This window comes from Schistocerca piceifrons, chromosome 4 (genome assembly GCF_021461385.2).
Source record: "Schistocerca piceifrons isolate TAMUIC-IGC-003096 chromosome 4, iqSchPice1.1, whole genome shotgun sequence".
Lineage (NCBI taxonomy): Eukaryota > Metazoa > Arthropoda > Insecta > Orthoptera > Acrididae > Schistocerca > Schistocerca piceifrons.
Window position 1 is genome coordinate 238,170,768 of NC_060141.1, and position 18,250 is coordinate 238,189,017.

Here is an 18,250-nt window from a genome sequence, read left to right on the forward strand (position 1 = left end):
TAAAGTACGAAGTGCAATTGAAATCTTAAAATACGGTTAACGGTTATTGTGGCTTTAGCGATGTACCAGGCAGGAAGCGAACATTACGTTCTAACGTATACATTTTGCATTTATTTACTTCTTTGTGCATTATATTTGTATTTCTCATTAAACTTCTTCTCGACAAAAGGTTCATGTAAATATTGCGGTCGAATGTTAGAAATTACAAGCAATAATGCATGTAAATGCATACACATGGTTGTAGCATAAATTCATGATTATTAATTTCACGTCGTTCGGTACATTTTTAAAGATGTTTTCTTTTCATTCCTCTTCTACCCATATCCAAACGACTATATTTTACTCATTCCAGCACTTTGTAATACTCATCGTCACAGCCCCTAGCTCTCTTCAGTTTCTCGTCTGTTTTCTGATATCAACATCACGGCATCTGGCAACAGATTCCAAGGTGCACGCTTTTGTAGTGAGACAGACAGATACAAAAAATGAAATAGTTTACATGCATTTTTACTTGGAAGTCCATAAGTGCAACACCTGCTTACTTCTATATGACATTAAATGTTACTGCCGGCATGCAGTGTCTCTATCAGGAGCTTCGCGCTGTTTCATCAGATTGATTCAGGGATTGCGAAATGCCGGTACAGTTAGTTTTCACCAGAAACTCCGTTAAGTCGTAGAAGTAGTCGAATTCTTCACCGAGACGTCATGTTCATCACTGTCACCTAATCCAGTCTCGCTTTGAATTCCGCAGTCTCTGCTGTTGAGAAATTACTGTTTGTCGCCAGCGTTTTCATTCTGATAACTTCTCGAGTAATGCGTTTCCTTCGCGCATACAGTGTCATGCACTAGCCCTGGCTCATGTTCCTTCCAAGTTTCTCAAGTAGAATTGGCATTTAGTAAGTGACTGCTCAGCAGTTTTACGAGACGTCTCTCCAGTCAGCAAACAGGCTCGTTGCAAATCTTGGCGGGCCACTTGGTGGCTCGACTTGCTACGGAACTAATCTACTGACATAGCAAAAATAGGCTTGAAACTTTTCCTGTAAAAGTGCTCTACAACAAATTTACGATTCAAAGTATTGGCCATTGTTGGTCTTTGCTTTCTCCTAGCACCATACGAATCCCGCAGTGTATAAACTGAGCATCTTTTGAGAGGCGCCATGAACCTATCCAATTTGCACTTGTTCATATGACCGCAAGTGGTAGTCAGCTGGGTCGTGTGTCATAGATCGAGAAAGGTGGCAGTCAGAGGGTGGGGTAGAACTTCCCATTTCAATGTTTCCAAGTACGTTTCGACGGGATTTTCGACATGGGGTCGTGCACTGTCATGCTGCAAAATCATTTTTTCATGTCTATCGCTGTACTGTGGCTGTCTGTCTTTCAGTGCTCGGCGCAAACACATCAATTGCTTTTGATAACGATCTCCTGTGATTGTTCCCGTCGGTTTCAGCAGCATCGAAAGCTTTCTCTCTTTCACAACCATGCCGGTTTTCAACATCAAAATCACCATTCTTGAAGCATGGAAACCATTTCATGCGAAGTTCTGTCACTATCAGGCATCTCGTCATAGGTCTTACCCAGCTTTTTACGAGCCTCAGCCGCAGATTTCTTCATATCAAAGCAGAAAATTAAAACCTACCACAGATGACGAGAACTGGGCTCATAAGTTGACGTATTCAGTGGAGAATAACTTCATTATGCAATCAAAAATCGACTGATATTTTGATGGCGTTATGTTCTCAAATGCCTAAGCTTACTGTATGACACTGACGACGATTGACTTTATAACGGATCTTTTACGTTGGGATAAATTTATTTTATTTTTTGTTAGATGTTTCGTTAAATAGCTGAATAAATTGTAACTAGGAATAATTTAATTAAGCAGAGTAGAAAAGATAAAGTCAAAGAGATGTTCATTGGGCGGACATTGTCGTAATGTAACGTCATTGCGTTGTTCGGTTGTTAAAACAAGTCGTTTGTGTTCCGTTCTGCCGTTCGGTCGTGCGCGTATCTGAAAGGAATTCATTCGGGGACTAAAATAAACTTTCACATAATAGTTACGATTCGATGTTCCGACAAAAGGGGTTAACGTCAGTGTTAATTTGAATTGTGGGCGACAGGATTAGTTTTGTCAGATAAGCGAAAACGGACGTAACGAAAGTTGTTCGCATATCATCCTTGAACGTGACTTTTTATTTAATTAACGATTGCGGGCTCATTAAAAGCTATTATCTCATGATTAGGATCAATCCCTCTTCCCTCCTAGATAGTGATCAGTCATTAACATTTACGACATAAGAAAAAGGATTATTAATAAAAGTGATGATGTTAAATGACAATTACGTGTTATTCCGTTAGTGTGGAACCGACGTAATATCTCTGAAATGACATTGATATACAATTTGTGTTAAATACTAAACTGAGATAGGAAGTAAATTGAAATTAGCGAACATTTGATACTGAGACTACAGAAGCAGAGGCGCTTAAGGTTTCTCTTCTCTAAAATGGCAAAATAGGTACGAACTTTAACTCAATGGTCGACATTATGTATTGCAAAGACATTAGCATTTCATACTTATTATGACGGCGCGCTGTTAAACAAAGGAACGTTGAGTCTCTGTACGAGTAATAAAAATTAAATCTAAAAACATAATTAATAACGGCGAACTCTGCTTTAACAAACTGTATTGCGTGTCGTCATCGGGCAATAACTGCTCAACCCTGGAGACTTGTGTGATGAAATTAGAAGTCGGGCATATAAAACAAACTTAAAAATCCATTCAAGCTACGGTGGAGTCGGCACAACACGACGTCGGCAGTTATAACTTGCACCACTAGTTTCCACTACTGCCGCCTCTTGCAAAACGGCGGAAGCAAAGTTGTAGACCTAATAGTAAGGTTGAGCAGTATATTTTCTCCTTGCTCTTGTAAGGCAACTTTCAGTTAGGCCAGGAATCCGGCCCGTGACGTCATTTCACTCGGGCCGCCGGCGGCACTTGTATTTCCTTGATGAAACGCATGGAACTCGATACGATATTGCAGCGCGTGTTTATTTTGAATTACGATGCAAAGTTCCTTTGGATATGCATGCATATCGAAGGAACGTGAATCGTAATTCAGAATAACACAGACACTTATCCGCCGACAACGGGCAAGCGACTTTCAAGTAAAAAGTCTCACCTGTACGGGAATGTGCATAATGGATGTACGGGTACAGATTGTAGACGCATGGTTGGCGACATATGGAGGTTTGGGTCTGGCAGTGAGTCGACAGGGATAGCAAAAACCCCTCTGCCTGAGATGTATTGTGCACGACACAGACGAACACCGTCTCCTCTGCGGCCCGGCGTCGAAATTATGTTTTTTTCTCCAGCAGATACTGGTCCTTCATCTCCGGGTGCCAACACACATGGTCATCCCCAATATGCTCTTGTGTCTGGACGAGACGTATTTTCCACCACTGAAGATGCGTGCTGTACCCAGATAAACGGTATGGCCTTCCTTTATCTTTTCAGAAATGGATCCAAGAACGTGATCGATTTTTGGACGTTTTTGCTAACACAACACTACATAACGAGACGACACGTTAAATACCAGTCGACCTTCGCTAACTATTTAGGCAGCACCCTGCAGTTGGAACCTCTCCGATGAGCTGGGTTGACACGTGGAGCTATATTCCCATGTCCATCAAAGGCTCGGCGTTCGGTTCCGAAGGCATGTCTCCAACTGGCGTCTTAAAAACGAGCTATCGCCCACACAAGGAGCATCTATAAATTACTTTCTTGCTGCTCACTATGTTAAGAAAGGAGTTTTCTGTTATTCTACTACATTGTATAACTAAAAAGGACCCACACATAACTGAACCTTAGTTACCTCTATTCTGTAATTTCTCTTCAATAGATACACGATAATTTTAGAGTAAATACTGTTTCACGTAAGAACTATGGTTATTACGTCCATACATATAAATTTGTTTTGTTATCGGCATTCCTAACTGAGGTAATGCACTTTGTAATGCTGGAAAACAGTTCATGTAAAATTTAATTGCAAAAAACAAGGTGACCGCTAAAAAAAGTGGGGAGGCGACCGCTCACCATAAGCGGGGAATCCGGTTTCGAGTCCCGGTCCGGCACAAATTTTCATAGTCGTCAATCCGTTCTACAGCTGATGGTTGTCCATATTCGCGAGTGTGAGTACACTTAATGTATGGAACTCGAGACGTATCTGCCTTACCGCTGGTGTTTTGTACATCTGTTAAACCTGAGACAGAAGCTTCATACATGGTGAACCACTCAAACTCCCTTCGAAATTTTAAGAGCAACAACATGGCCATCCGGCACGAAAGCCTCCGTTTCTATTGCAGCAAGTCAAGAGTTCATCTCTACATCCCGCCCGTCGCCGGCATTCCAACTTAACGGACCCAGTTATCTTTGTACACTAGAATCTACGGACGTATTCTCATGTCATGTTGCGTACAGACTCTGTCAAATCACCGTTACAAATACCGTACACGGGTCCTTATCTCATGCTACTACGGAATGAACACAGAGAATGTGGAGTGACATTCTTCTGTTCCATAATCCGTTTGATTGTAATCTGGATAATGTGCCAGTTAACTTACAGTTGGAGCTCAAGTTGGAGCTCACTGATTAACAAGCAAATGACTTGTTGAAAGAGAAGCTCAGAGAAAGAAAACTTCTTCAGTTTTACCGCTGCTTACCTGAAGTTGAGTTTCCGGTACTGAAGAAATTTGCCGCTGCTAAGATACGAGTGTTTGAAACAGCTTTTGTCTGTCAGCAACCATTTTCAAAAACGAAGTATGTGAATTGAGCACACCGAAAGAAATTGGCTGTTGAACATTTGAAAGCAATTCGTTTGATTGGATGCAGCAATACCAAATCAAACATTGATAATACCTTGAAGAGGAAACGCCAGCTTCAGAAATCTCCCTAACGATTTTTGCTGATTTGTTTGTGAGTTTCGGATATGTACAAACCAGAATTGATGTAACTACCTTTCCGCTAACGTCTCATTTATGATAGCTTTTTTAGTAAATAAATATATTGGTTGCCTAATCATTGCATGCCGCCCGCCCATGACTAACACGAGATGCTGAACTTAGTTTTTCGTCTCTTTACCCAGAGCTTTCGTTCTGGCTTGCAAGTACTGTACAGAAAGATAACGCTGCCCGCGCTCGTCACTTTGTCAGTTATCCGGCCCGTTGGGAACAAAGTTTAGTGATCTCTGAATAAGGCGAAAGATAAAACGGAGTGGATTTCCTGACGATGTGCGTCTACAAGCGGTAGGGCAGCATCATCCAGTAAAGAACACGAGGAAGCGATGCACACAATACTCACACAGCGCACGAAAACACGACATAAGAATTAACATCACATGTAGTACTTCCATTATAGGTCTATCCCTCCTTTGACAAATTTCATAGCTCTTACTTTCTGATAATTTAATATTACTGACACAAACTGCAGGTTGTTCTATTTTTTTTACAAATGACACTTATTTACCAACATAAAAATTTACGGATAACGAGGTAAAATAACAAACATTAACTCCCTAAGTATTCAAGAAACAGTCCAACAATTATTAAAATAAAATGCGATATAGAAATTAATTCGATACTGAAATTGTTAAAATCAAAAGAAAACTCTGGTATATTTAGGATTGGATATAAACTATTGCACGACGTACGTCAGCTACCAGACGAGACGAATTTGGAAAAATAGTCTCGTCTTTTAGTAGGGAAATACGCAAACACCCTTACGACAGCAGCGCACAGTATCCTTTGGTACACTAAATCACTTTCAATTGCCCTCACGCCACAGTATCTAAGCCATCCGCTGGATGGCTAATACAAACCTACCGCACAAAATGTTTACCAAACAGCAATCGTAAAATTACGCAACGACTGTTCAAAGTTTAGATGCGTAAAGGCGCATGGTTCACGTACCCGAACAATCTGAATCAGGCATCTAAAGAAATGAAAAAACGAAGATTCAAATTGTCGCGATACTACTTCATTCAGAAACCATAGGCTGAACTGAACACGCACCGACTGGCTTGGAAACTTTAATTCATGCGCAAAAGAAAATTTGGAAGGATAAAGATGGACCCTTTCGAAAATATCTTGACAAGGTAATCTTTCAATTCCAACTGCACAGGAAACGGGCGTTGCGGTTTTGTTGCACTTTTCTGCGGGCAATGGAGAGCAGCTTTAGTTCAACAGGTAGCTTCTCCTTTTGAATAAAGCGAACAGCATTTTTGTCAAGGAATACAATAAGGTATCTTATACCTCCATGATCTTTGTACACAAACTATTGTCATTGGTTTGCTGGTGTGAAATAATACTGCATGGATCCTTAAGACTTGTGATTTTATTACGTCTTATTGTGCCCTATTCTGTGTTTATACACCTATTTTTCTTCGCCACACGGATAAGAAATGCCTTTGTTTATGCCAGTGGCCTATCTACTTTATCAACGGGAAGTGCCATTTCATTTTGGCTCTCCAGTGGCGTATTATGATAACGCGACGCAAGGATTTCAGTGGTTACCATACCATAGGCATGCACATGCAAACAAACGAGAACACTAATTACGTAACTTTAGTTTTTCGAGGTGATCAATAAACTCGAGGTGATCACTAAAACTCCTCGTATCACACGCCGCTTTTGAAATGATTCAGTAGAATTGTCAGTGTTTTTTGCACTAGACCGGAAATACTTCCCCTTATTCTACTTAAATTCTGAAACACCCGATGAAACTGATTAATGCGGGTTCAGGGTAAGAAAACATTCTCTTTTCGTTTCTTTTATTTATTTACATTTTTGCATGTAGTCATCAGATAATGACTTTAGTAAACTTGGTATTACTGCAAGGTTAATACATACCGTATTAATGTAAGGAGGTTTAATATTATCATATTTCCCCCCAAGGCTTAATACATACTGTTATTTAAATAAATAAGTGTTTGGGAGCAAAATAACTGATGATGGTCGAAGTAGAGAGGATATAAAATGTAGACTGGCAAAGGCAAGGAAAGCTTTTCTGAAGAAGAGAAATTTGTTAACATCGAGTATAGATTTAAGTGTCAGGAAGTCGTTTCTGAAAGTATTTGTATGGAGTGTAGCCATGTATGGAAGTGAAACATGGACGATAAATAGTTTGGACATGAAGAGAATAGAAGCTCTCGAAATGTGGTGCTACAGAAGAATGCTGAAAAATGGCTGTGAGCACTATGCGACTTAACTTCTGAGGTCATCAGTCGCCTAGAACTTAGAACTAATTAAACCTAATTAACCTAAAGACATCACACACATCCATGCCCTAGGCAGGATTCGAACCTGCGACCGTAGCGGTCACTCGGCTCCAGACTGTAGCGCCTAGAACCGCACGGCCACTCCGGCCGGCGAAGTATGCTGAAGATTAAATGGGTAGATCACATAACTAATGAGGAGGTACTGAATAGGATTGGTGAGAAGAGGAGTTTGTGGCACAACTTGACTAGAAGAACGGATCGTTTGGTAGGTAATGTTCTGAGGCATCAAGGGACCACCAGTTTAGTATTGGAGTGCAGCGTGGAGGGTAAAAATCGTAGAGGGAGACCGAGAGATGAATACACTAAGCAGATTCAGAAGGATGTAGGCTGCAGTACGTACTGGGAGATGAAGAAGCTTGCACAGGATAGACTAGCATGGAGAGCTGCATCAAACCAGTCTCAGGACTGAAGACCAAAACAACAACAAGTGTTTTGGCCAAATACGAAATGCATAGTAAAAAAAAAATGTTCAAATGTGTGTAAAATCTTGTGGGACTTCACTGCTAAGGTCATCAGTCTCTAAGCTTACACACTACTTAACCTAAATTATCCTAAGGACAAACACACACACCCATGCCCGAGGGAGGACTCGAACCTCCGCCGGGACCAGCCGCACAGTCCACGACTGTGGCGCCTCAGACCGCTCGGCTAATTCCGCGCGGCGAAATGCATAGTAAGGTACGATAATGGTTTGTACGCTTATTTGCAAATGTTTCTACACTGGCTGATCAAAAATATCCGGATAGCTATTAGTGTCCACCCTTCGCCTTTATCAAGTGTTGAACTCTGCTGGAGACACTTTTAGTGAGGTGTCTGAATGTCTAAGGAGGAATGGCAGTCCATTCTTCCTCAAGAGCCGAAACCAGAGAAGGTAATGATGTTGGAAACTGGGATCTGGAGCGATGTAGATGACTTAATTATTCCTACTGGTGATCCTTTGGTTTCGAGTTGTGTCTCTAGAGAAGCCAGTCCGTTTCAGGAATGTTATTGTCAAAAAAACATGCCGCTTTATGACATGATGCATTTTCATGCTGATACAAACAATCATCTTCTCCATATTATCCCTTTACTATACGCAGTACACAATGCTGTAATATTTGTTCATATAATTAAGCATTTAAAATCTTCTTAAACGCAATAAGCGTAACCACGAAAAACGCTCCCATACCGCAACACTTCTTCCGTATTTCACTGTTGGCACCACACGTGATGACAGGTTACGTACACCAGGCATTTACCCAACTCAGACACTTCCATCGGATTGCCACAGGGTATAGCGTGATTCATACCTCGTTTCGAATAATCCGTTGCCAATGGTTTCGCTCGTTACACCACTTGAGGCGTCGATTAGCACTGACTACAGAAATACGAGGGTCACTCCAAAAGAAATGCACACTGTTTTTGTAAAAATACAGTTTTCATCCCGCATGAGTGAAAGTTTTACAGTGTGTAGATACATCCTTCCCGCTTATTTTCAAACTTAGTCCAACCTGTTCCCGTGAGTGGCACCGTCACAGCATGTCTTCAAGATGGCTGCTACACTTGACGTTCGTCAGAAGCAACGTGCTGTCATAGAATTCCTGTGTTGTGAAAACGAGACAATGGGAAACATCCACAAGAGGTTGAAAAGGGTGTATGGAGATGCTGTTGTCGATTGCAGTACAGTTAGTCGGTGGGTAAGCAGGTTACGTGATGAAAACGGGCACGGCAATATTGAGGATTGTTCTCGCAGCGGCAGGCCTCGTACTGCACACACTCCGGACAATGCGCAGAGAGTTAACGAATTGGTGACTGCTGACAGACACATCACAGTGAACGAATTTTCACGTTACGTTGGGATAGGGAAGGAAGTGTTTGCAGAATACTGAAAGTGTTGGCGTTAACAAAGGTTTGTGCCAGGTGGGTTCCCAGGATGCTGACAGTGGCTCACAAAGAAACAAGAAAAACGGTATGCAGCGAACTTTTGGTACAGTACGAGAATGGTGGAGATGTATTTCTTGGAAGAATTGTGACAGGTGATGAAACATGGCTCCATTATTTTTCACCAGAGACGAAAAGGGAATCAATGGAGTGGCATCTTGCAAATTCACCCAAGAAAAAAAATTCAAAACCACACCTTCTGCTGGAAAGATTATGGCTATGGTGTTTTTCGATTCCGAAGGACTCTTGCTCGTGGACATCATGCCAAGTGGAACCACCATAAATTCTGATGCACATGTGACGACACTGAAGAAACTTCAAGCTCGACTGAGTCGTGTTCGACCACATCGTCAAAAACAGGATGTTTTGCTGTTGCACGACAATGCACCGCCACATGTCAGTCAAAAAACCATGGAAGCGATCACAAAACTCGGATGGACAACACTGAAACACCCGCCTTACACTCCTGACCTGGCTCCATGTGACTATCATCTCTTTGGGAAACTGAAAGATTCTCTTCGTGAAACAAGGTTTGAAGATGATGACTCCCTTGTGCATGCTGCCGTGCGGATATACAGGCGCTGGTTCCAAGATGGCGTAAGGCAGTTGAGAGAGATGGAAATTATGCGGAGAAATGAAAATATTGTTCCTAAAGAATGTATCTACACACTGTAAAACTTTCAAACATGTGGAATAAAAGATGGATTTAATAAAAATAGTGTGCATTTCTTTTGGAGTGACCCTCGTATGTGATGGTTACGAGGAGCAGCTCGACGATTTACTGCATTCTTATTGACTTCCGATGCACAGTCCTTGTGTCAAATAGCAGTTTGGTACTCGCGAGTGATTTCCTCCGCTAATTTCACGCGATTTTTTACAGCCACCCTGGCACTACTTGATGGTCCCCCGTCCGTCTGTACATGAGGTCTACCTGGCCTTGATTTAGCTGTGGTTGTTCCTTTGCGTTTCCGCTTCACAATCATATCCTGATGTATTTGTTACTCAGTTGACATGCAGTGACTAGTCCAAGACCGAAGTCACTGAGCTTTCCTGACCGACCCATTCTGCTACTACTGCTGCTCCACTGATAATAATTCCAGCCTCCTTTTGTATTGGCGGGTCAGTCTGTCGTGACATCTAGAGGTCAATTCCCCATTACGTAGGGGCGTGCGGGTACCTCCAGCTAATTTTCTTGCTTCTTTCATTGCCTACAAAAGAATCTAAATCTTTCAACAGCTTTTCCTGTCAAGTAAAGGTTATAATTTTGATCTAAATGTATCCCCAGTGCGTGCTCTTATGGGTCCTTGGAAGTCTATCACACTCAAATACTGATACATATACTGTTGTCATTTTTTAAAAATTGTTCTCCATCCGTTTTTACTTATCGTATGAGGGAGACAAATGCTGCTATACAACATCTGAATGTCCATTATCGTTCCTTCATACGCTGGAAGAGGACGGTCAGCAACGATATGGTGGATTGACTGTAAGGAGACACCACAGTCGCAGTTTGCAGAAAGATCCCATTCACGCTCGTGCATTAGATAACTAGATCTGCCTTGTGCGGTTCGAATCTGGTTCATGATCCTCCACTGATATCTGGGAAGATTTAATCATCAGTTAAAACAGGCAAGTGTTGTACCTTTGCAGAAGGAAGGTAATGCAGAAGACATAGAAAATTACCGGCCCATTTCCCTGCTGTCAGCATTCTCAAAAATAATGGAAGCAATTATGAAAGACAGATTAATGAATTACCTGAATAAATACAATCTTCTAAGCGAATCACAGTTTTTTTCCGAAGTGGCAAAAATACGGAGTCAGCCATAGTAGAATTCACAAAAGTTGTACTTGATGATCTTGATAAAAATTAGTGTGTCACGGGCATATTTTTGGATCTTTTTAAGGCGTTTTATACAGTCGACCACAAGATTCTATTAAATAAATTAGAAGCATTAGGAATAAGAGGGCTAGCTAACGACTGGTTTCGATCATACGTAACAGATAGGGTACAAAGAGAAGATATAACACATACTTCAAATAGATCTAAACATTTAGTAAAACACTTATCAGAACCAAAACATATTAATATCGGCATTCTGCAAGGTAGCATATTAGGGCCAATACTGTTCCTGATATACATCAATGACTTTCCCAGTAGTGTTACTCATTGTGAAAAGATCCTCTTCACTGATGACAGCAATATTAGTCACTGAGAAAACAAGAGAACTCCTTGCGAGGAAGAAAATGAAACTCTCAAGGAAGTTTATGATTAGTCAATAAGTAATAAAGTGACATTGTACATAAAGAAAACTAAGCCATGAATTTCACTTTGAAGAGGAAAAATAACAATGTTAAACTAAATGTAGATGGCACCTCTATAGACTGTGTAACAAATGCAAAATTTCTAGGAATGAATATGATTCTCAGTTGAAGTGGTGTGAACACACAAAGGTACTTGCAAACAGAATGTCATCCGCCTGTTATGCCCTTACAATCCTATCATCAGTGTGTAACATGGAGTGTCTTTTAGTTACATATTATTCATATGTACACTCAATTCTTAGCTATGGAATTCTTTTTTGGGGAACACATGCAAAATATATTAACACAATTTTCTAACTCCAGAAAAGAGCCATAAGAATAATAACCAAAAATACTAGTCGAGCTCATTGTAAAGATTTGTTCAGAACACTGGGGATTTTAACTGCTCCTTGTGAATACATTTACCAGTCAGCAGTACACATCAAAAATAAGATTGGTAATTACTGCACAAACAACTCTGTCCATGACCATGCAACAAGAGATAGACTCAACTTATATTTACCAAGAAAAAATAGACATACAACTCAAAACAGCATTTTCTACCAAGGAATAAAACTGTAAAATAAATTACTAAAAGACATTTAAAAAATTGGCAAAATACACTTATTTAAAAAGGCAGCTAAAAAGTACCTGTTATGCAATACATTTTATACATTGAAGGATTACTTAGCTAAAACAGAGTAGGGGGTTTGATAAAAAATGTTATACAAATAAATAATAATAATAATGATTATAAAATATCCAGCATTCCACATAACACCTTCAATTTATGTTTATGTCCTTCTTTTTTTCCTTTCAAGAAATACTTAGCCCCAAGCTATGCATAGCACAATACTAACACCCCTTCCTCTTTCTGAGCTCAACATCTCACTCATTATGGAGGGATGCTGACTCAGTTTTTCAGGATAGCAAATGGGAAATTGGGATACAGAAAATGGCCCAGAGATCACCAGTGTGCGTGTGTGTGTGTGTGTGTGTGTGTGTAGTGAGTGAAGTGATATGAAACACTGTGTGTATAGTGTGTGCAGGAAATGATAGTGAGATATGAGTGAACAATGTGGCATTACATTATTTAGTAAGCTATTTGTAAAAAAAGTATTGTATACAAGGAGTAAATCTATTGATTGTAGCAAACTAGAAGTCTGTAAATATATGTGTATACGAATTAGTTTATTTTAAATTGAACTAAATTTGTAAATACTTTGACACGTCTTATGTCCTTGTATAGAAGGTTGTATACATGGAAGAAGCCCGGAGATACTGACAAATTTCACATAGATTATATAATGGTAAGACAGAGATTTAGGAACCAGGTTTTAAATTGTAAGACATTTCCAGGGGCGGATGTGGACTCTGAACACAATCTATTGGTTATGAACTGTAGATTAAAACTGAAGTAACTGCAAAAAGGTGGGAATTTAAAGAGATGGGACCTGGATAAACTGAAAGAACCAGAGGTTGTACAGAGTTTGAGGGAGAGCATAAGGGAACAATTGACAGGAATGGGGGAAAGAAATACAGTATAAGAAGAATGGGTAGCTTTGAGAGATGAAGTAGTGAAGGCAGCAGAGGATCTAGTAGGTAAAAAGACGAGGGCTAGTAGAAATCCTTGGGCAACATCAGAAATACTGAATTTAATTGATGAAAGGAGAAAATATAAAAATGCTGTATATGAAGCAGGCAAAAAGGGAATACAAACGTCTCAAAAATGAGATCGACAGGAAGTGCAAAATGGCTAAGCAGGGATGGCTAGAGGACAAATGTAAGAATGTAGAGGCTTATCTCACTAGGGGTAAGATAGATACTGCCTACAGGAAAATGAAAGAGACCTTTGGAGAAAAGAGAACCACTTGTATGAGTATCAAGAGCTCAGATGGAAACCCAGTTCTAAGCAAAGAAGGGAAAGTAGAAAGGTGGAAGGAGTATATAGAGGGTCTATACAAGGGCGATGTACTTGAGGATAATATTATGGAAATGGAAGAGGCTGTAGATGAAGATGAAATGGGAGATACGATACTGCGTGAAGAGTTTGACAGAGCACTGAAAGACCTGAGAAGAAACAAGGCCCCCGGAGTAGACAACATTCCATTAGAACTACTGACGGCCTTGGGAGAGCCAGCCCTGACAAAACTCTACCATCTGGTGAGTAAGATGTATGAGACAGGCGAAATACCCTCAGACTTCAAGAAGAATATAATAATTCCAATCCCAAAGAAGGCAGGTGCTGACAGATGTGAAAAATACCGAACAATCAGTTTAATAAGTCACGAATGCCAAATACTAACGCGAATTCTTTACAGACGAATGGAAAAACTGGTAGAAGCCGACCTCGGGGAAGATCAGTTTGGATTCCGTAGAAATATTGGAACACGTGAGGCAATACTGACCCTACGACTTATCTTAGAAGCTAGATTAAGGAAAGGCAAACCTATGTTTCTAGGATTTGTAGACTTAGAGAAAGCTTTTGACAATGTTGACTGGAATACTCTCTTTCAAATTCTGAAGTTGGCAGGGGTAAAATACAGGGAGCGAAAGGCTGTTTACAATTTGTACAGAAACCAGATGGCAGTTATAAGAGTCGAGGGGCATGAAAGGGAAGCAGTGGTTGGGAAGGGAGTGAGACAGGGTTGTAGCCTATCCCCGATGTCATTCAATCTGTATATTGAGCAAGCAGTAAATGAAAGAAAAGAAAAATTCGGAGTAGGTATTAAAATCCATGGAGAAGAAATAATAACTTTAAGGTTCGCCGATGACACTGTAATTCTGTCAGAGACAGCAAAGGACTTGGAAGAGCAGTTGAACGGAATGGACAGTGTCTTGAAGGAAGGATATAAGATGAACATCAACAAAAGCAAAACTAGGATAATGGAATGTAGTCGAATTAAGTCGGGTGATGCTGAGGGAATTAGATTAGGAAATGAGACAGTTAAAGTAGTAAAGGAGTTTTGCTATTTGGGGAGCAAAATAACTGGTGATGGTCGAAGTAGAGAGGATATAAAATGTAGATTGGCAATGGCAAGAAAAGCGTTCCTGAAGAAGAGAAATTTGTTAACATCGAGTATAGATTTAAGCGTCAGGCAGTATGCTGAAAGTATTTGTATGGAGCGTAGCCATGTATGGAAGTGAAACATGGACGATAACTAGTTTGGACAAGAAGAGAATAGAAGCTTTTGAAATGTGGTGCTACAGAAGAATGCTGAAGATTAGATGGGTAGATCACATAACTAATGAGGAGGTATTGAATAGGATTGGGGAGAAGAGAAGTTTGTGGCACAACTTGACTAAAAGAAGGGATCGGTTGGTAGGACATGTTCTGAGGCATCAAGGGATCACCAATTTAGTATTGGAGGGCACCTTGGAGGGTAAAAATCGTAGAGGGAGACCAAGAGATGAATACACTAAACAGATTCAGAAGGATGTAGGTTGCAGTAGGTACTGGGAGATGAAGAAGCTTGCACAGGATAGAGTAGCATGGAGAGCTGCATCAAACCAGTCTCAGGACTGAAGACCACAACAACATGTCCTTGTAAAAAAAGATCTACGGATGAATAAAGCTACTACTACTACTACCACTACTACTGTATCCGCATGGAAGCGTTCTTGACTAGATATTTATTGACTACAGCTGACTGCTCCCGCTGGATTTTCCATGAAAGGGTGACACTGAACGAGGACCCAACAAGGATTTTTGCTGTGCGCCAAGACCTTTCCTTGATTTCAAGCCTGGTGTTCTGCTTGTGCAATATCTCGATGAATGGGTAGCTGAGGATTCTTTTGAATGTTGTTCCATATCTTCAGAAGAGGTTCTGATGTCTCACAGCTGAAGGTGGGATATTGCTGAGAACAGGAAGCCGCAAGGACTTTGTACTCCGAATACATCCCATAATTATTCGCACTGCCTGACTGAGTTGCACGTCCATCATCTTAGTGTGAGCAATATCGTTTCACGTCAAACAGCAGTTTTCAGCAACAGATATGGTAGGGCTAAGGCTGTGAATCTTAAAAAATGAGCATTAGCTCCCCCTGAGGTACCACCAACTTTTTGAGGAATGTTGTTCTCGTTTTGCCTTTAGTAACTACATTTGAAAGATGCTGATTGTAAGTTAGAATTCCGTCTAGTGCTATTTCTAGTCATTTTGATGCACTGCAGTGTGACAAGATTTGGCTTCTGAATTTGACTTCCGATTTGTAATTTGCCTGACTATTGCGTAGGTGAAATGCAGATATAACTGTTTTCTGTGGATTTAGGTGGAGGAACCATTCCTTGAAGTATACATCCAAGACTTCCACATCAATACCGAGCGGGGTAGCCGAGCGGTATAGGGCGCCTTGTCACTGTTCGCACGGTTCTCCCCGTCGGAGGCTCGAGTCCTCCCTCGGGCATGGGCGTGTATGTTGTCCTTAGCGTAAGTTAGTTTAAGTTAGATTAAGTAGTGTGTAAGCCTAGGGACCGATGACCTCAGCAGTTTGGTCCCATAGAACTTACCACAAATTTCCAATGCAACATCAATGGATAAAGAGGTTTCAGCATAAGAAAATTTGTAACTCTAGGTACACCAGACACTGATGCTAGGAAAGCAACAGTGATAAGATAGGACCGAACTGTCTGAAAAGACCTCTAGGTCAAATGACGTACAAGAAGTTGGAAGGTCCTTTCCAGGACGCACAAGTTGGTAGAATTGTACCATCTTTGCGCATTTGTCAACTTATTGTCTAAAATCGAGTGAAATATGAATATCTTTCCAGGCTCTCAGAGAAATATGCAGTCGACGTCATCGTGTTCCAAGAAACTGATACAAAAATGGTTCAAATGGCTCTGAGCACACTATGGGACTTAACATATGTGGTCATCAATCCCCTAGAACTTAGAACTACCTAAACCTAACTAACCTAAGGACATCACACACATCCATGCCCGAGGCAGGATTCGAACCTGCGACCGTAGCAGTCTAGCGGTTCCGGACTGAGCGCCTAGAACCGCTAGACCACCGCGGCCGGCCGGGCTTCATACATCAGATAAAAAAAAAACCGTATATCTTCTTGGTAACCGTGTTCCTAATTAATGTTTGCATTTTCAGCTGTTTAGAATGTTTGGCTTATTGTTGATAGTCGAAAAGTTTATACGTCTTTTCGAACAATCGGTGAATTTTGACTTTCGCAAAGCATTTGCATTAAATTTTGCTTGAAAAATGGAGTAAAGTGTAGCACCGTATTCGAAATACTAACTGCGGCTTTTGACGAATTTATTATGAGTAAGACAAGAGTTTACGGGTGGTGTAAACGTTTCAAAGAGGGTAAAGCAGACGTTGAAGACGATGGCCGCCCTTGACACCCTTGCACATCAACCACTGACGACAATGTCAAAGAAGTAAAGAAAATTGTTCTGAAAAATCGCCAAATCACCGTCAGAGAAGTTGCTGACTTATCCACTGGCTCATGCCATGCAATTTTTTCGGATGTTTTGGTCATGAAATGTGTAGCAGCAAAGTTTGTTCCGAAACTGTCGAATTTCGACCAAAAAAGACGATGCGTAGACATCGCTCAGGAATTGCTGAATGAAGTCTACAACGATCCCAATCGTCCCAATGGGACCGAAAAAAAAATTGACGAGTTCGATTATATGTGAAGGTTCTACTCACAGTTTCCTTCGATTACTATGGGATAGTGCATCACGAGTTGCTGTCTTATGGTCATGCGATCAATAAGGAATACTACTTCGGAATTATGCGCCGTTTGCGTGAAGCAGTACGAAGAAAATGAAAGTAATTGTGGCAAGACCACTCCACGGAAATAGCTTCACCATAATACTGCCGCTCATACCTCAATGCTTGTTCGTGATTTTTTTGTGAAAAAACAAAACCGTTATGTTGCCTTAGCCACGTCGCCGAAGCGGCGTCAACTTAAAAGACTAGCACCAGGCTACCCGACGGTAGGCCCTAGCCACATGATATTTCATTTCAGCCACTGTGTTAGCCGGAAATGGCCCCCTGCGACATCTTTCTAATCCAGAGGCTGAAGAGAATCACGAAAAGACGTCGTTTTGCCACAATTGATGACATAAAAATAGAACTGCTGAAGGAGCTGAACGCCACAACGAAAAGCGAATTCCAGAAATGTTTCCAAGATTGGAAAAAGAGTGGGTACAAGTGTATTTTATCTGAGGGGAATTATTTTGAAGGGACAAATTTGATGTTGATAGTAGATAAAGATTCGTTATTAAAAACAAAAAGTCGCCTCAATTTTTGATCGCACCTCGTACTCCAAGAATCGTATAACAATTTGCTAGCTACTCACGATAATTGTGTAATATTACGCGAAGCGGAATGTAGTGTCAGGAGGGCTATGCGAGAGGCGTCCAATGAATTCGAAAGTAAAGTTCTATGTACTGACTTGGCAGAAAATCGTAAGAAATTTTGGTCTTACGTCAAAGCGGTAGGTGGATCAAAACAAAATGTCCAGACACTCTGTGACCAAATGGTACTGAAACAGAGGATGACAGACTAAAGGCCGAAATACTAAATGTCTTTTTCCAAAGCTGTTTCACAGAGGAAGACTGCACTTTAGTTCCTTCTCTAGATTGTCGCACAGATGACAAAATGGCAGATATTAAAATAGACGACAGTAGGATAGAGAAACAATTAAAATCGCTCAGAAGAGGAAAGGCCGCTGGACTTGATGG